Source organism: Ambystoma mexicanum, chromosome 8, assembly GCF_040938575.1.
Source record: "Ambystoma mexicanum isolate Mex_15411 chromosome 8, UKY_AmexF1_1, whole genome shotgun sequence".
Taxonomy (NCBI): Eukaryota; Metazoa; Chordata; class Amphibia; order Caudata; family Ambystomatidae; genus Ambystoma; species Ambystoma mexicanum.
In genome coordinates, this window is record NC_090929.1 from 1479489938 (window position 1) to 1479510683 (window position 20746).

The window sequence follows — 20746 nt, forward strand, 5'->3', positions numbered from 1 at the left end:
GTTGTGGAGATGGTGCAGACCCAGGAGGGGTCCGAGGGCCGACCAACCACCAGTGAGGGACGTGGTGTGGTGGTGGGTGAGAACCCACAAGTGCTGCAGGTCGTGCTCTCAAGCGGTGTCTCTGGCTGCACCTCCCCCGAGCTGTACTCAGGTGTTGATTCGGATGAGACCTACGTGCCGTTGCAGGTGAGTGTTCCAGGGAGGGATTCTGTTTGATTCTGTTCTGTCCCACCCACCTGCACCAGGGTCAGAACCCTCAATGGGGATGTCAGTGTTGGCAGCTACGCCTTTGGTGGTTACGGATGCAGGGTCACATTCCGCGACATCTGATCCTGTTCCTGGGCCAGCAGATCAGAGGGGGAATGCAGTCCTGCAGCCTCAGGCAGTGCCGGCACAGCAAGGCGCAGTTCGCCTTGCCCCAGACAGGTATGGTGCCCGCCGACGTGGTGGCCATACGCCACCTGGCAATACCGCATGGGAGCAATCCATTTACGGTATGGCAACCCAACAGGCAGCATCATCCGAGATGATGGCTCAGGCTATGGATAGGGTGGCCACTTCCATTGTCCCCCCTGAAAGGCTGATGGAGCGACTAGAGCAGGCAACCGACTCCATCTGCCAGTCACACAGGTAGGACATGTTGGGGTCCAACAGGGACAGGCGGGCGGCACTGGCGACTCTGCAGGAGGCCATCTCCATTGAGTCCCAGGGCCACAGGGAAGCCCTGAGGCAGGAGCTCCTTCACCTCAGGACGACTCTTGTTGAGCTTGAGGCTTCAACACACCAAAGGACAGAACAGCAGCAGGAGCGTCTCACCCGTACATTCTCGGCTGAGATGCAGGCAACGAGGGCGGAGGTCCGGGCATCCCGTGAGTTGTTGCATGGGGACCTCCGCACACTCATCCTCCAGAACCAGACCTACCACACCCGCATGCTTGCAGCCATGGAGGAGCAGACTAGGGCCTTGCGTGGGCTGCCTCCCATAGTGCAACCACCTCCGGATGCAGCTGCACAGGGTGATAATAGCGACAGCAGTGATACTCCCACTATAGGGTAGCCGTGTGGGCCATGAGCCCATGGAGGGTTTTTTTTTTTCCCAGGATCCACGCAGGTGGGTTCTGGTGTGCATCCTGTCCTCGGACCTTCTGGGTGGCCTCCCCAACCCCCCCGGGCCCATCAATGGCCATTTTTGATTTTTTTTTATTTTTATTTTTATTTTTATTTATTTTATTCCCAATTTTTTTGGGACGATTTGTTGGCTTCCGTGGTTCCTGTGGGCATACGCTGCATTGTGGCTGGGCACATGCAGGCTTGTAATGTATTTGGTTCAGATGCTTGGGTTTGAGTCACACACACCCCTCCTGCTTCCCGTTTCCATGGGCTTGCAAAGGGTGTGCCCAAGTGACAGTGAATTACACAGTGACGGTGGACTCCCATGAGCTGTGTGGGCAGTCTGTAGTCAATACTGTGTATACATTCCTAGTGCATATTGCTGTTGTGTTGTACACTGCATGTTGCATTGATGTGTAACTCATCTTCTGTGTCTACCTCCCAATTTGCAGGTCCCTTCCTCATGTCTACACAAGGACCTCTAGTCTGGAGATGGGGTACATGTTGCCAGCAGTGCACCTACAACTCTACATGGCGCCAACACTGCACAGTTGGTAGTGGTCGGAGTGCAGGCATTTCCAGGTGGTGAGACTACTAATATTTAACATTTGTGATGTCATGTTAATGGTAGTACGTGCTCAAGTTTGTTGTTGGTCCGGCATTACTGTGAGCATTTCAGGTGTTGCAAGTTTCTAATAGGGACACTGTACATTGTGACACTAGTGTCATGTTGTGGGGATTACTTTGTTTACCTGCAAATAGCATGATATGGCACGGTGTGTCGTGTGGCGGTGCTGGGGTTGGGTTGGCTGACATGGCACTGTCCTCTTGTTGCATTTTGCAAGTGGGTATTCATTTTAGCTGCTTGAATGTGTAACTTCACAAAACTGCATTGGTGGTGTCTGTGTGGGTAGGGATGCACACATTGTGACACTTCCAGGTGAACAATCTCAGGCTGATATGGTTTTCACGGTTCATTCTCCAGACATTCAGGATCAGTGTCAGGTTGAGTCATCATTGATTGTCAGATGGAATGTGCCAGGGCAGTGTGCACTCCACAGGGGTGTGATTTGTATGTGAAGTAATTAGCCACTAGCTGTGTACGGGCTGCCTCCCCCGTGCCCTTTCCCCTCCCATGCGCAGCGGCTGTGCATGTGGTTGGGGATGTGGTGCCACCACCATGTCCACGGCCAGGCCCCGGCGTGTTGCAACCTTGTGCAGGACACATGCTGCCACTATGATCCTGCACACTACTGGGGGAGCGTACAACAGCTGCCCGCCAGAACGGTCAAGGGAGCGAAAGCGTGTCTTCAGCACTCCGAATGTGCGCTCCACTATGCCCCGGGTTGTAATGTGGGCTGCGTTATATCTTACCTGGGGTGGCGTGGTGGGGTTCCGAATTGGCGTCATCATGTGGGGGCTGAGAGGGTAGGCACTGTCCCCTGTGGAGGTGGTGATTGGTATCATTGGTGGGGTTGTGACCTTGCTCAGTATCTGACATGCATGCATGTGCAGTGGCATTCATACTCACCAAGCAGCCATGTATCGCCATGCCGCCCAGCTTCTAGGTCCCGGCTTAGGGTGGACATTCTGTAAATGAAGCTGTCGTGGGTTGACCCGGGATAGTTGGCATATACTGAGGTGATGATTCCCTTGGCATTACATACTACCTGCACGTTGATGGAATGCCAGTGCTTGCGGTTCCTATAGATGTGCTCAGATGCCCTGGGGGGACGTAGAGCCACATGGGTGCAGTCGATGGCACCTAGCACTTTGGGGAATCGTGCCACAGCGTAAAAATCCAGGGCGGCAGCATGCTTTTCTGCAGGGGTTCTGGGCAGGTATATGTGCCTGCGGACTGATGGGCGTGCAGTGATGATGTTCAAGACCTGGTGTAGGCAGCGTGACTGGGTGGCCTGTGATACACCACCCACAATGGCACTTGTCCGCTGAAATGATCCAGTGGCTAAGAAGTGCAGTACATTGAGGACCTTCTCCAGGGGGCTGAGTGCTTGGGAGCACAGGGTGGGTGATGTGAGGTCATCCTCCCACTCACTCACCAGGTCCAGTATGATGTGTGGTGGAAACCTGTACCTCCCATGCACCTGGTCATCAGGCATCCCGAAAAGGCTGGTTCTGGGTGTGAATATTCTGGCCCTGACTATCCTCCTCCTCCTCCTTTGGTAGGCCACGCCCACTGCTGCTAGGAACGGTATGTTCATCCTGGGTCTGAGCTTGTTATTTTGTTAGCGCGCAAATTAATGCGTTGCGCGTGTTGTAGGCGAGCGTGTGACCCGCGCACCCCTGAAATCCAGTACCCAGTCCAATAGCGTGTGGAAATTTCCACGCACCCCAGGATACAGGTGCGCTGACGTACTTGCGTGTGTAAGTGTCCGCGCACCCCTGATATACACGTACATAGGCCAATCGCGTGTACGCGCACTTTTGTCCTATTACACGCGATGACACCCTGACGTGCTGTCCAATTACACGCGATGAGACTCTGACGTGCTGTCCAATTACACGCGATGAGACTCTGACGTGCTGTCCAATTACACGCGATGACACTCTGACGTGCAGTCTTTCCACGTGTGCTCTGTCATCACGTGCTGTGTGGGAAACACCCCTGCGGGTCATGTCACAGACGCGCTTACGCGCTGAGGGCCTTTGGTCCAATAGATTCGCGTATGCGTGCTGACGCGCTTACGCGCTAAGGGCCTTTCCTCGATTTTCACGCTGACGTGCAGGATTTTCACGTGCCAAATCACTCCGTACCAAGTTGGCCACGCGTAAGCACACGGAAGACCACGCTCCTGCCCAGAAGGCCGAACTACTGCCCCCAGAGCCCCGAGCACGCTTCCACCTGCCATCTGCTGCTGCCTGTCTGCCTGCTGCCCACGTGCACTGCCATTTGCTGCCTGCACATCAGCCAGGGGTGCTGTTGCTGTGACCACCCCTGCTGGAACCGAAGACTCCCGACTGGAATTCCATCGCTCCACAGCCCAGCCCCAGGACCCAGTTGCCCACCCACTCCTGCCTCTGGGGTTGTCATGTCGGGGCAAACACCATCTGTGACCACTGACAACCCCCGGCCAGAGAGGCAGAGGGGCACCAGCTTCAGTGCCACCGAAGTTGGTGTCCTGGTGGAGCAAGTCCTGGGGCAGTATGATGCCCTCTTCGGAAGTTCCCGCGCCGACAAGGAAGGACGGACTCGGATCTGGACTGACATCGTGAATGCCATCAACGCGGAGGGGGTGGCAGTCCGGGACTTACAACATGTCAGGAACGCTGGGAGGACTTCAGGTCCAGGACCCTGAACAAGGCCCGGCGCCTCTTGAAGGCAGCGGATGCCAAGGGGCGCCGGGGCCACTTGTCGGAAGAACAGATGGGGGTCCTGGAACGCATATCCCCAGCGCTCCACGTCCAGGTCCTAGAGAAGCAGACCCGTCTGGAGTCGAGCGGTGAGTGTAAATGCATCCTGATTGTGAGCAGTGCATGTGGTGATTATTCGGTATTGTGCAGGTTGCACATCTGTTTGTATGGGGTCGAGTATGGGTGGGGGTGTACAGGGCCATGGGGCTGACACATGCGAGGGCTGTAATGTGTGAGACATGGATGGTGCTTGTGTGTGTGGGCTTGCATGGCAAATGCATTGTGCGTACACACATGTTTGGATGAATGTGTATGTAAGTAGACATGTCCGTGATGTCAGGCATGTATGTTTTTTTCGGCTGCATGTATGAGCACTGTGTACATGTGCATGTGTGTGTATTTGACAAGGGTGCAACAGTGATGCAACATGGATGCATGTGACAGCGGTATGTGGAAGCCTGATTGGCAGATGTGACATGGATGCCCGTCTGAACAGTGCGACACTTGGCAGAGGTGTAGACATGCATGCAAGTGTGGTGGTGTGTGTACATGTGTGGTGCACTTCCTGTGTTGCATGTGATGTCTGGCTCCCCTTTGGCTGCTGATGCTGTTGTATGTGTAGGGATGGTGGTGGCAGTTGCGATATGGCTGTGGTATGGCTCATGTGTGCGAGTTGCAATGACATGTGTGTTGGGGATTGTGATGACATGTCTGAGGTTTGCCAATGCCACTCATGTGCAACTGTCATGTGTGTATGTGTCCATTGTACAGTGCCCTGATGCCTGTGTTTTGTTTCTCCCTGTCTGCAGCGTCAACTGATGAAGAGGGCGGAGAAGGTGCTGTGGAGCACAGCGGCGGGGATCCGACCGCCAGCCGGAGACGCAAGGCCCGGCTCCCCTCCCGTGTTGTCATCTCGTCGGGGAGTGAGGAGTCCGGTGCCGCATCCCAGGCCGCAGCTGCCGGGGGGAGGTCCAAGGGGCGGAGGTTGCAGTTGGACTCCTCGGCAGCAGAAGGGGCAGCTGGGCCCCCACAGGGCCCAACAGGGGAAGATGGCACGGAGTCATCCAGGTTGGTGGGGGGTTTGGTGGAGGAGGAGGCCGTGCAAGCACCAGAGACAGGGTCTGGAGGTGGGGATCCCACTGGTGCTAGTGGTGCAGTGCAGGACCAAGGACAGGAGGCAGCACAGGCCGCCGCGGAGGTGCCTGTGTGCAATCCTGTCCCCGATCCTGTCCCTGCATCATCTTGCACCAGCAGGGATGCCTACGTCCAGACCCGTTTTCAGGCAGGGGATGAGCTGACGTCAACTGGCCTTCCTCTGCCTGTGGACGTGGCCATCCAGGTCCGGGTTGAGCCTGTCCTGGCTGGTGTGGCGTTGCGTCAACGGGCCATGTGAGGTGACCTGCAGTCTTTTCATGGAGAGACTGCACGTCATCTCGAATGGCTCGTTGACCACGTCAGCCTGCTGGGACAGGTCACCCAGGCCGGATTCCTCCGTCTGATGGGGCTTGCTCCGACCCCCTCCTCAACTGGACCCCCTACGCGCCAGTCGTCCTCTGTGCCATCTTCCCACACATCAGTCACCAGGGTGCCCTGTGGAGCTGCCTCTGACGGTGCGGCCAGGCTGGTGGAGGAGGCATCCCTGCCACAGTCGGTAGTCGGAGGTCCAGCAGGGGGGGCCACATCAACAACTGCACCCCAGCCGGCGGAGGATGTGCAGGCAGCAGGAGGCAGTGCAGGGGCAGAGGCAGAGCAGCAGCAGCATGGTGGGAGACATGAAGGCTCTGGGCTTTCGACATCGGAGGGACAGGAATCGGCCGGAGGGCAGGGGGATCCAGGACAGAGAGTGTCTTCCGTGTGGCAGCGGTTGGGCCACGCCATAGGTGCGGAGCGGCGGCGGGCGGAAGAGGCGCGGCTTACAATGGTCAGGGCGGAGAACTCCATGCGGAGGGCCCTGAGGCGGGCCGAGTGCCTCGAGGCAATCCGCAGGGGGTTGGAGGAGGACACGGCGTCGTCCCTGCGGACCCTCGGGGCCATGGAACTGGACCGCCTCCGGGACATCGAACAGGAGTTCGATGATGCCCTGGCCCGGGACACCACGGAGTGAGCCGCTGGACTTGCCCGCCGCCTTTGTATATAGTTCTTTAGTTTTAGGTTTCCTTTCTTTCTTATTATGATTTGGAGTCGACAACACTGCTCCACTTTTTGTATATAGTTGATTTTTAGGTAGGTTTTTTAGTAGGTTTCCTTTGTTCAGTTGGGCTCATGGACCCTTGGTAGTTTCTTACATAGTTCTTTGTTGCATGGAGATTTTTTTACATTTGACTTTGGACGACATTTTTTTGGATTCTGATTTGCATTTTTTTTTTTTTATACGGACATGCAGCTTTTTTTTTCTCATCCCCATTGTAGTTTGTTTCCTTTCTTTAGCATTCTTTATTTGTTTAAATACAATTTTGGGTTCCATACTTCACTGTGTGGTATCATCTCATTGGTTTCATGCATGTCATGTTGGGTGTTTTCCCATTCAATTGCAACCATTGTGTGTGACGGACATGGGTTCATTAGCTTCATTAACATTGGGGGTGTAACATGTGATTTCCATTTCCATGTGGGTGAATGGGTTACTTGGTAGGGCTTTTTGGCTGTGGAGGCTGACCATTACGCACATGATTGGGGATTGTGAGGACCTGGTGGAGGCTGCCCCTGGTGGCTGAGGGGTGGGGGTGCAGGGGGACATGAGTGGGGGCCTGGTGGGGGCTGCCCATGGTGGCTGGGGGGTGGGGGTGGTGGGAGACATGAATGGGGGCCTGGTGGAGGGTGACCCTGGTGGCTGCGGGTGGTGGGAGACATGAGTGGGGGCCTGGTGGAGGCTGCCCATGGTGGCAGGGGGGTGGAGGGAGACATGGGTGGGAGCCTGGTGGGGGCTGCCCATGGTGGCAGGGGGGTGGGGGTGGTGGGAGACATGAGTGGGGGCCTGGTGGATGGTGACCCTGGATGCTGGGGGGTGGGGGTGCAGGGGGACATGAGTGGGGGCCTGGTGGAGGGTGACCCTGGATGCTGGGGGGTGGGGGTGCAGGGGGACATGAGTGGGGGCCTGGTGGAGGGTGGCCATGGTGGCAGGGGGGTGGGAGTGGTGGTAGACATGAGTGGGGGCCTGGTGGAGGCTGCCCTGCACTGCTGGGGGGTGGGGGTGGTGGGAGACATGAGTGGGGGCCTGGTGGAGGCTGCCCCTGCACTGCTGGGGGGTGGGGGTGGTGGGAGACATGGGTGGGTGCCTGGTGGGGGCTGCCCATGGTGGCAGGGGGGTGGGGGTGGTGGGAGACATGAGTGGGGGCCTGGTGGAGGGTGACCCTGGATGCTGGGGGGTGGGGGTGCAGGGGGACATGAGTGGGGGCCTGGTGGAGGGTGGCCATGGTGGCAGGGGGGTGGGGGTGGTGGTAGACATGAGTGGGGGCCTGGTGGAGGCTGCCCCTGGTGGCTGGGGGGTGGGGGTGGTGGGAGACATGGGTGGGGGCCTGGTGGAGGCTGCCCCTGGTGGCTGGGGGGTGGGGGTGGTGGGAGACATGAGTGGGGGCCTGGTGGAGGCTGCCCATGGTGGCAGGGGGGTGGGGGTGGTGGGAGACATGGGTGGGGGCCTGGTGGGGGCTGCCCATGGTGGCAGGGGAGTGGGGGTGGTGGGAGACATGAGTGGGGGCCTGGTGGAGGCAGCCCCTGGTGGCTGGGGGGTGGGGGTGGTGGGAGACATGAGTGGGGGCCTGGTGGAAGCTGCCCATGGTGGCAGGGGGGTGGAGGTGGTGGGAGACATGGGTGGGGGCCTGGTGGGGGCTGCCCATGGTGGCAGGGGGTTGGGGGTGGTGGGAGACATGAGTGGGGGCCTGGTGGTGGGTGCCCCTGGTGGCTGGGGGGGGTGGTGGGAGACATGGGTGGGGGCCTGGTGGTGGGTGCCCCTGGTGGCTGGGGGGTGGGGGTGGTGGGAGACATGGGTGGGGGCCTGGTGGAGGCTGCCCCTGGTGGCTGGGGGGTGGGGGTGGTGGGAGACATGAGTGGGGGCCTGGTGGAGGCTGCCCATGGTGGCAGGGGGGTGGGGGTGGTGGGAGACATGGGTGGGGGCCTGGTGGGGGCTGCCCATGGTGGCAGGGGAGTGGGGGTGGTGGGAGACATGAGTGGGGGCCTGGTGGAGGCAGCCCCTGGTGGCTGGGGGGTGGGGGTGGTGGGAGACATGAGTGGGGGCCTGGTGGAAGCTGCCCATGGTGGCAGGGGGGTGGAGGTGGTGGGAGACATGGGTGGGGGCCTGGTGGGGGCTGCCCATGGTGGCAGGGGGTTGGGGGTGGTGGGAGACATGAGTGGGGGCCTGGTGGTGGGTGCCCCTGGTGGCTGGGGGGGGTGGTGGGAGACATGGGTGGGGGCCTGGTGGTGGGTGCCCCTGGTGGCTGGGGGGTGGGGGTGGTGGGAGACATGGGTGGGGGCCTGGTGGAGGCTGCCCCTGGTGGCTGGGGGGTGGGGGTGGTGGGAAAGATGAGTGGGGGCCTGGTGGAGGCTGCCCATGGTGGCAGGGGGGTGGGGGTGGTGGGAGACATGGGTGGGGGCCTGGTGGGGGCTGCCCATGGTAGCAGGGGGGTGGGGGTGGTGGGAGACATGAGTGGGGGCCTGGTGGAGGCTGCCCCTGGTGGCTGGGGGTGGGGGTGGTGGGAGACATGAGTGAGGGCCTGGTGGAGGCTGCCCATGGTGGCAGGGGGGTGGGGGTGGTGGGAGACATGGGTGGGGGCCTGGTGGGGGCTGCCCATGGTGGCAGGGGGGTGGGGGTGGTGGGAGACATGAGTGGGGGCCTGGTGGTGGGTGCCCCTGGTGGCTGGGGGGTGGGGGTGGTGGGAGACATGCATTGTTGATCAGTAGTGCAAGGTGACATGTGGGTTGGCTGGGGGGCATGCCCATGGTGGATGGGCTGCCTGCGGGACATGAGCATGGGTGCAGGGTAGTCCCCCGTGGTGTGGGCTGCCTGCAGGGTCCGTGGAGGTTGTGGAGCGTACACCTGGGAGGGCCCACACGGCCAATTCACGTGTGGTACTCCCCAGAACCCCTGAAATACACATACCCTGCTGAAATCGTGTGTGGAACTTCCCGCGCACCCCTGAAATACACATACCTTGCTGAAATCGCGTGTGGAAATTCCCGCGCACCCCTGAAATACACGTACCCTGCTCGCACTGGGCCAATCGCGTGTGGAACTTCCCGCGCACCCCTGAAATACACGTACCCTGATGAAATCGCGTGTGGAACTTCCCGCGCACCCCTGAAATACACATACCTTGCTGAAATCGCGTGTGGAACTTCCCGCGCACCCCTGAAATACACGTACCCTGCTCGCACTGGGCCAATCGCGTGTGGAACTTCCCGCGCACCCCTGCAATACACGTACCCTGATGAAATCGCGTGTGGAACTTCCCGCGCACCCCTAAAATACACATACCTTGCTGAAATCGCGTGTGGAAATTCCCGCGCACCCCTGAAATACACGTACCCTGCTCGCACTGGGCCAATCGCGTGTGGAACTTCCCGCGCACCCCTGAAATACACGTACCCTGATGAAATCGCGTGTGGAACTTCCCGCGCACCCCTGAAATACACATACCTTGCTGAAATCGCGTGTGGAACTTCCCGCGCACCCCTGAAATACACGTACCCTGCTCGCACTGGGCCAATCGCGTGTGGAACTTCCCGCGCACCCCTGCAATACACGTACCCTGATGAAATCGCGTGTGGAACTTCCCGCGCACCCCTAAAATACACATACCTTGCTGAAATCGCGTGTGGAAATTCCCGCGCACCCCTGAAATACACGTTCCCTGCTCGCACTGGGCCAATCGCGGGTGGAACTTCCCGCGCACCCGTGAAATACACATACCTTGCTGAAATCGCGTGTGGAAATTCCCGCGCACCCCTGAAATACACGTACCCTGCTCGCACTGGGCCAATCGCGTGTGGAACTTCCCGCGCACCCCTGAAATACACATACCTTGCTGAAATCGCGTGTGGAAATTCCCGCGCACACCTGAAATACACGTACCCTGCTCGCACTGGGCCAATCGCGTGTGGAACTTCCCGCGCACCCCTGTAATACACGTACCCTGCTGAAATCGCGTGTGGAACTTCCCGCGCACCCCTGAAATACACGTACCCGGCCAAATCACGTGTGAGACTTCCCGTGCACCCCGGTATACACGCACACGTATTTTTTGTCAGCGGGTGTCCGTGTTTGTGGGTACCCCTTTGCACGTCATTTGTCCTGGAGGGCCACAGTATAGGACATTCATCATGGCAGTATATAGGTGCTATTTGTTGGCGCACCTTTTGGCGCACATTTCTTACAGCCGCAGAGACGCTACCGCCTGCTTTCTTGTGGCGGTTGTGTTTGTGCCTGTGGGCTGGTTTGACCGTGCGCTTTTTTGCCCTATTCTATTCCATGAATACGTGTTGTAGGCGAGTGTGTGGGCGTTCCGCGCACTTGTGCCCTGTATTTCCCCCGTGACGCCCACGTTTTGGCAAGTTGTTCCCCATTCCGAGTGTTACGCCCGTGTTCCGCCTACTTTTGTTGCGTGCGCCGCGCTATGTGCGATTTTCGCTGTGGCCTGTGCGATTTTCGCTGTGACCTGGCGCACGCTGTTAGATGGCCTGTGCGCCAACGTGCGGCGTGCACTTTTTTATCGCACATCCGCTGGTTTTCTCGCGCACGGCCTTCCATGAATCGATGTGCGCTGCTTTTCGTGCGATTTTCGCACTTGCACTGCGATTTTCGCTATTCCACTGCGATTCGCACATTTTTGCCCACTTGCGCCGCGCTAATTATTCCATGAATCGGCCTGTATGTTTTTTGTAAATTAGTGGTCTTGCATGATACTGTTACATGACAGAGAGCAATAGAGAGAAAGAGGGCCTGTGGACAGGGGTGAGGTAGAGAAAGGGTGTGTGAGAAAGAAAAGGAGGCGGAGAGAAAATAGAAGTAGGAAAGTGAAGACAGACACAGAGAGAGAAAAAGAGAGACCAGAACGAGAGACAGGGAGGACTGAGAGGGCTAGGAATGTAAACAAAATATTTACGGAGTTATGCTGGAATGTGTGTAGTTTCTGGGCCCTCCTTTATACAGAAAATCATACGTTTCTTTTTAGAAACTTAAATAAAATTAAGTCGACGCATCGAAATGTATTTCTAACACATTGGGATATTATTAGAACACGTCTTTTTCGGAACAATACGTTGAAAGTTCATCAAGTTCACAATTCAGACAGACACTCTGGATAATTTAAACTGCCTACTGAGTCTTGCCAAACATATTTCATTGATTCATTGATCTTTTAATGCACACTTAATACCAGAGACCGGTCTCTACGTGTGGGACTGGGTTTCTGACCTGTGTTACTCTGTGGTGCCATGCTTCCAAGGCAAACACGTTGCCCTATAGTGATCCTCCCAGTATTTAAACATTTAAATTAACAATACCAACTTTTGTCATGGTTTTGCTTCATATGCTCTTGTTTTAGCATATCATATTTGTATAATGTTTTATTCACACCATGATTATGTGTCATTGCTATGCTACTTAGTTTGAGAAGTAATGTTTTGTTATTTGCTTTATATGCATATCGCCATGAATCTCAAACCAGACTCTGTATTGAGATGAATTCAGGATAAAATTGGTCTAATGTAAGCTTCATAACTTTCCGGGGGAAGGCCAAGATCACAGTATTTTATTAATGCGCAATTGGGGAGTGCTAACATGCTTTTAAAAAAAAGAAATCCCCAAAATGTAGCAAGGTTATTAGACTAATAAAGCACAAGATACCTCAGCTTCTGTTAAAATAAGTGGGGTCACTGTGGGCCAAGATGCCTCAGAATCACAGGAACTGCTCCACCTTAAAGTGCTTAAAAGTGCGTATATCAAAGGTCGTGGGGGATAATAACTGCCCCTTCCACCTCTTCATTCGGCACATGGGCCAAAGTTCTGTTATTCTTTTTGATTTGCTGCCATGCTCAGGGAGGAGCAGGTTCATTCTATAACGCTTTCGAGTCTCAGGAGGAAAGCCCAGGGGCAACGCACTTGTCTTGGAAGCAAGACGATGCAGAGCAATACAGGTTTGATTCCCGGGTCTCGCTTAGAAACCTCTGGGAATTAAGCGCATTATAAATAACCAATTACAATGAATGCATTTCTTGTATTTTATGAAGATCTCAATTGTGCAACCCCAGGTGAGGTGAATGCAATCTAGCTCCCATACTCCCAGCCAGCCATCCATAATTAAATATAGTGCCTTGGAAAGCACGTAGTGCAAGGCTGCAGCGCAGTCTCGTGCAAGCCTTCCCCGCTTCCTGCTTGCATTATTCCTGCCTCTCCATTACCCTGATTGGTCCATTGCACCTTCATCAAGGACACCCCAGGACAGCCCTCTGCCTGTGCAGCGCCTGCGGCTAAGGGCCCCAAGGCAAAGGGCGGCTCCAACAAAGATGGCTCCAGAAAGTGTCTGCAGGTGTCTGCAGGGGAAGCAAGTGGCCAGCCGTTAACCAGCAGTAACCACCAAAGTAAGTGTGGCATGGGCAGGTAGTAGAGCAATCACTCTACTCCACAAAACCCATGCCAGTCTACATTACACTACCTCGGACCTTTGATTATTAGCATGTGTCACCTTTGGCTAGAATTGTGAACATTAACCTTTGTCGCATCTAGATAGAATTGTGAATGTTAGCAAGTCCCACACCTAGAACTGTGACTATTGGCATGTGCCACACTTGGTTAGAATTGTGAACATTAGCCTACGTTGCATCTAGATAAGACTGTGATGGTTAGCAAGTCCCACACTTAGAATTGTGAATATTAGCATGTGCCACCCTTGGATAGAATTGTGAACATTAGCCTAGGTCTCATCTAGATAAGATTGTGAAGGCTAGCAAGAGCCACACTTAGATGGAATTGTGAACATTAGCCTGTGTCGCATCTAGATAGTATTGTGAATGTTAGCAAGTCCCACACCTAGCACTGTGAATTTTAGAATGTCCCACCCTTGGATAGAATTGTGAACATTAGCCTAGGTCTCATCTAGATAAGATTGTGAAGGCTAGCACGAGCCACACTTGAATAGAATTGTGAATGTTAGCAAGTCCCACACTTGAACTGTGAATATCAGCCTGGTGAAGCCAAATCCAGGTGTAACCTCCATCTATGCCTATCATATGTGGAAACCCACTTACTGTGGAACGGGGCCCTTTGACCAACTTTACATCACTCTCAGCTCTGGGCATAGACTCCACCTCTGTTGATTCTATGGTGAAACATAATGTATTGTGAGACCAGAGCCTCTGCCCCACCACACATGATTCTTAACTCTAGGGACTTAGCCAAACTGTGAAGGGCAGCTTCGAGACATATAACCCACTAACCAAAAAAGCTCAAACTCTGCATACCTAACTCATACAGAAACCTACACAACCACCTCTCACACAGCAAGACGCATGCACTTCACCTCAACGCAACAACAAACAACACATAAACCACACCAACAGCACGCAAGGCCAGACTTCGATCCGATATTCGCACTAAAGCTCAGCGCATGGTGTATACCGAACTGAAGCCGCCAACACGACAACAATTCTCTCACTATCCTACTCCCTCTCCACCTTACTAACTCTACCCGCCTTCTCATTTACAGATCCACCTGAGCACCTAGGGACCAATTTCGCTGGTGACAGTGCACTATACAAATATGTTTAACATAACATAACATAGTTGAGTTTATCTTGGTTCCTACCTTCATACAGTGTCTTTTGTACTAGTCTACATCAATAACCATACTAGCTATTGCAACCAGAGTGATGAATTTCCAAATGACCAGCAAGTAAAAGGAACAAAGTTTACAGGCAATATTGAAACCAGGGCAAATGATTAAAATGCATCCCCTGAGATGTTTGCAGATCGCTCCTCTACTGCTAACTCAGTGCTTGCTGCACAGCCACAATCCAAAGTCAGGCCTAAAATGAGTGTGGCCCTCTTGCCTCAGGCAGGAACATGACAGCAGCAGTACCCACCAAAGCCACAGGACCAAATATTATGGGCAGGAGGGTGTCAAAATAAGTTGGGCAGGCAGACTCTCAGCTCAGTGACGCGCCTAGGAAGACCCTCCCATGCCTGAAATACTGCAGTATTTCATGTGCTGCATCGTACTGTTAGTTAAGCACTATTTCCCACACCTGATCATGCCATGGGCGAGCCAAGGGATGAATCAGGGTTACAAAAAATGAGCTATACTATGTATGAAAAATACTGCAGCTCTGTATATGAGGAAGACTTTTGTGAGATGAGTCCGTGTGGGCTGGAAAATTACTTCACATTCTATCCCTCCAGGTCTATCTGTCTACTGGACCTCAATCGGTGCTACATCACCTTTAACTTTACCAGTTTCCCATCTCACTCACTCGTCGCTAGCGTTTTTCACCTCTTATTCTCCCCGTTTTTCACTCACATCCTTCACACCTCTCATTCCCTTATGATAGTCTCTGCACTTTCCTCACACTTTGTTCATTTTATTTCCCTCTCAGCTTCACCAAGTTCCCGATTCCTCCACCGCTTCCAATGCTCTTTACTGTATGTATTTTAACACTCTCTGCATCTCTCTCCCGTGATTACTCGTCCTATTTTTTCTTGAATGCCTACTTCATTTGTCAGTCCACCACTCTTTTCAGAACACCACTTGTTTTATTTTCCAGACCAGCAGTGCTTCCACCTGTATCCTGCCTACACTGCACGTCTTTCCCTTTATCACTCTTCTTTTTGTCTGTCTACTAGTTGCTCTTTTTTGATCCCTTCCTTCTTAGCTTTTTTATGTTCTACCGGCGTCCTCGTCCTCTTTCTCTCTTCACCCGTTTTACTTCAATCCACTTTGTCCTCTTTTTGTTTTTCATTCAATCCCATAGTTTCCTGTGCTCTTTAGCACCCGTGCTTTCTTTCTAATGTTACACCACTTTCTCTCTGAACCCTGCTTCATCTTTTTCTACCACCAATTCTCTTTCTTCGAAGATGTCATGCCAAGATTTAATTTTGCTGGATGTTTTGCAGGACTCCAATATCCGCAACCCCCCCCCTTACCTCCCACAATTACTTCATCTGACCAGAAACATCCAAAGAAATCTACTTTTGTAAATCTTTTAATTTTGTGTTTTGTCGATGTATTATGGTATATTGTCTTTCTTTTGATAATCACAAAGCACATTTCATTCTAGTGGCTAAACTGAGAATAGTGAAATGAGATCTTACGTTTAATTCGGGCTCACTTCAACACATGTGATCCTTGGCAAATCACTTTGTTTGGCTACAGGTTTTCCAATGTCCATGGCTGTGTTAATACATGCTGGTTAGATGGAGATTTTTGCAAAGACTTTCATGTGGTGTAGGGTGGTAATAGGAAAGAACCTTCGCATGTATGCAGTACTATTAGAACAGTGCACAATGGTCATCCAATGGAAAGCCATCCATCCACTACCTTGCTCTTCCTCCTCTCTACCTTCTCCCAGTTTTCATTCTCCTTCACCTCTTTTAAGATGCCCCTCTCCTCAGGAGAGATTGTGGGACCTCATTTAAACATTGTTTTAGCACTGGCACAAGGTGTTTTTACTTGCAACTCTGACTGCTTTGTTTGAGGAAAGCTTTGTTTGAGGAAAGCTTAGGATGCACATCGCCTCATAAAGATAGCTATGTTGGCAGGAGGAATATCTCTACGGGCAAATATGCCATGGGACCATGCTCTGTTGTGGGTTAAAAGGAGTCTGCCTCTTCATTTGCTGCAGACTCCTGCAAGTTATGGGAGACATGGCAAATCAATGTCTTCCATTAACCTTTCCTTTTTCTTGTTACTTCTGGCATTCTCATCCATTTTCTTTCTATCAAGTTCTTTGCTTTTCTTCTCCTTCTCACTGACCACATCTTTTCTGTATTTCTCCCTGTCTTTGTTCTACTAACCTCCACCTGCTCTTCCTCCTCCCCAGTTTATTTACTCTGCCGTTCTCTTTACTCATATTTTGCTTGTTTGGCATTGTTTGCCTCTCCTTGGCATTTTCTGTTCCATTGATCAGCCCTGCCAGATCCCTCCTTGGAAGTGGGGCTAACTATCATACCTTGGCCAAATCTTGAGTTACTTAAAGGTAAGAGCACTTTGATCAGAATTAGCAAAAGCTTAGTACCGATTCACGGAAATAGCTGCTTGGAATATAGGGAGTTTGTGAGAACTTTGCCCAGGCTTAGCACTTCACAGCGAGAGCCTGAGAGACTTGCGCGATAGGCCAGACAGAGCATGAGCGTGGCTTGCGCAGAGGGCAGGATAGGGGGCGGAACTCAGAAAATGAGGAAGACAACAGAAAATGTAGGTGCTACGAGGGACGGCCCGAATTTCCAATACAGAAGTAGTCATGTGAACAGCCTGAAAGAGTAAAGTAACTGCTGGAGAACTAAACGAGTTTAAGAAGGGGCTAATGTTGAAAGCAGTGGTAGCCTCCCTCCTAGGAAAAACATGCACTAACTGCAAATCCTGATAGCAAGCGAAAAATAAGCATTTGGCTATAATGAACTGTGGAATCATAAACTTGGGGATCCTTAGGTTCACCTGGCTGTGGGGAATTTAAACAATGGTTCCTCCCAAGCCTCTAAATCAGAACTTGCAATGGATAACCTAAAGGATTTGGTCTCCTCATCTAGAAGATGCCTCAGGGATTTTGCACGCTTTATAAATGTAATACATAAATAAATAAAATGGTATTCTCTGGTATTCTCTGGCAGGGAAGTCATTTAGGAGTCACCAGAGGTGGCAACTGCGACCTCTGAGGTCTCCCTTGCGACCTCTAAAAAATAAAAAATAACAAAAAGAGTTTTTTTGTAGTGCAAGCTCCTGGGCTGTGGCCAACTCCATGTGGCTCTTTAGTTATGGAGTGGATGGCTTTCTTGTTCTTGCCCCTTAAACAAAAGACTAACACTTTCAGCACTGACCCTAAATAAGAAAGAATAGGAATACCAAATAATGTGTCTTTCTGGAATTCTATACAATAATTACTAGACTAATTTAAGGTTTATTTCAGGCACACTTCAGGGGGTGAGTGACTGATTTAGTCTGTTCTTAAATGCCTCAACTCAGCCTTTCATTTTTCTGAGGTCGATAAATGAGTACCAACACAGGTTGGGTGATATTGACAGTATATTTTTTCTATATAAAGCGCTTAAGTGTAAGTGCTATATAATAACACATCATTATTATTTGGTGATGAACGTCTGCTTGCATTCACAGAAATTTGGTAATATGGGCCTATACACACTTATCTTAATGATACATATGGCGATCCATTCTTGTATGAAATGTACATCACATTATAGTGATATCCTAACCATATTTTTCGTAGTGTACAATGCTATGTGATCCACTTCCTGTTTTGTCAACGGGTGAAAGGTTGTGTTCCATCGCTTCCTGTGATATCACTTCAGGGTGGGGTCAAGTGACATCACTTCCTGTGATGTCATCAGGGGGTCAAGGGTCGTGTGATGTCACTTCTGCTACCCCTAGCATTTTGGTGAAATGACGTCCCTGTTCTCTGGAAGTTAAGGTACATTTAGTATTGGTTCCCATCCATGTCATCAGCTCTCTTACCATTGCCCACTTCTCTCACTGCTCATCTGTTCTCATTCTTCTACACATTTCTTCTGCCTTTGACATGATTGCTCTTTCCTCTCTCCTTCAATCTCTTTCCCTCCTTGGCTTCATGAAACCGTATTCAACTGTGTGGTCACATGTCTCTCTGACCACTCCTTCTCTAACTGGTGAGACTCCAGCACTTCTTCCCCAATACCTCTTTAAATGGTTGTCCCTCATGGATTAGTACTGGGTCCAATTTTCTTCACCCTGTATTTCCTCCTTTGGCTGTAAATATCTAAATATCACCTTTCACAAACAACACTCAGATATCCTTCTGGCACAGGTGGATGAAGGTGCATCACAACGGCGTCACTTAGTGTCCTAGGTATATCAGAGACTGTCCAAGATGGAAAAAGCATACTCCAAAGCAAAAAAGAAGAGTTTGTCGGGGGCAGGACATGTGAACATTTCCACCTGTCCTGTGAGGGAAACCTTTCACTATAATATCAGATCATCAGGCCTCACTATTGATGTATGGCAACCCTCTTGCAAGAATGCCCCTGTGGGTAGTGAGGTGGGGCTTCCGACTACAGGACTATGCCTTCAATATAGTAAATTGACCAGGAAAGGAGGATCATCCAGCTGACTTCCTACCACAACACCCCCTGAAATCGGCGACTCCTGAACCATCAGTGTCAGAGACGTATATTCACTATGTGCTGCAACAAGCCACTCCAAAATGGATAGCCTATGGCTACTGCAGGAAAAGGAGAGTTTCTTCTAGTTGTTGTTTAATGTGGTGAGGCTTGAGGGAGGAGGAAGAAACAGGATGTTACGGAACAAGGAGAAGGAACGGAGCACAATACAATAAAGGCGTGTCTACCAGTGCTACTGAGTCTGCCCCTTATGTGGGTGATGGGTGCCGTGTGAGGCCACAACACCTCCTATAGAACACTTCCACTGATGTGGTCTGTGATTGAGCTCCTGGGTATTACTCACAGTTGTAAGGTGGGGAACAGGCGGGAGTGGTGCAGAAGAAAATATTTTCCAAGACATGTTTCATTAGATCATGGCACGCTGCCTATTTGAAATATGAACATGTTAAGCATAGCTAATTCAATATTTAACGATAGAATGTGATTGGATAAACTACCAGGACAAATAAGGCACAATATTCTCAATTATGCAAGGATTACTTATGGAACTCTTCAAGAAACAAATGGGTTTTAGGTAAAGTGTTTTCAACTCAAACAGCGCAAAACAAAGGACTTTCACTTCTAGACACACATTGATAGATCAACATTGCTAAAAAAAACCAAGTCAAATCCTAATGGCCCGCCCTTATTTATTTATAGGCTGATGACCACTCACCTAGGCACTTACAGCTGCTCATTCCCTAGCACTTCCCTCCTGGTAAACCTTGGACTTATACCCCTATCCCTTATACCCCTATCCCTCATCCCTTCTCTCTCTCTCTGCACTTGCACGTTCTGAATGCTCACAAGACCTAATAGGTTGGCCTCTATCCTTCCCATGTTCCCTCCCTTTTGCCCTGTGGGCGCTTTGAAACACAATTTACTTGCTGTATAAACACCTTACAAATGCACAATAAATAAATAAACACTTGTACAAATAGAGTTATTTAGAATGCTATCCATAAATCAAAGGAATGTAGACTATGGGCCTCATTAGGACCATGGCGGAATGGATTAACGGGTGCCGCAAAAGAATGCGGCCCCGTTAAACCCGTTCCGCCACATTACGAGGTCCCCTCGCAGGACACAGTAAGCACGGCGTCCCGCGAGGGGAAGAGGGAGCAAACAACGGGCCAACTCGTAATGGCCCGTTGTTTGCTCCCTCTCCCATTCCCATTCAGCCCTATAGGGGCTGAAATGGGAATGGGGAAGGACCGGGTCCGTGTCATTGAAGGGAAGAATTACTGGGCCTTCCGAACTCGGAATGGCCCGGTAATTCCTCATTCTGTGGACCCGGACGAGATTTCGGCGGCAGCCCTCGTAATGAGGGCCTATGAGTATGGTGGATACATATGCTTGAATGAGAAATCCTCTTTTTTAATAGGGTGGTCATTTTAATTATACCCCAGGCCTATTGTGAAATGGACCACAGAGACCTATTACATTGAAAAAAACGAATACCAGAGGTGTAGTGAAACGTCTGGTGTGTGGCCATAAATGCGTTGATGTCCTTCCATAATATTCACGTGTATATTAAGGATATACAATGCCTGAATTAGTCAATACTGTCTCTAAACCCCCGTGCAAGCTCAAGGTAATGCTGTGGCTGGACCATTGCCTATTGACCCTTAACATCAGTTAGCTGAACCGTGCACAGAACATCAGCATGTGAAGGTTTAACCATGTATCACTAGCACAAGAGTCATTCTATTCAACTAAAGAGGGTGGGCCTGGCAGATTTCATCTGGGATGATATAGTCTTTGCTAAACAGCATATGTCCAGGAACGGTAAGTCTTTCTTAGAAGCCTACTCACTGCACAAGCTGCTGGACAGCACTGGGATGTGGGCATTGCCATACATATCTGAACAATTGAGAATTAGTAACTCAAAACATACTGGCACATGAATGTACC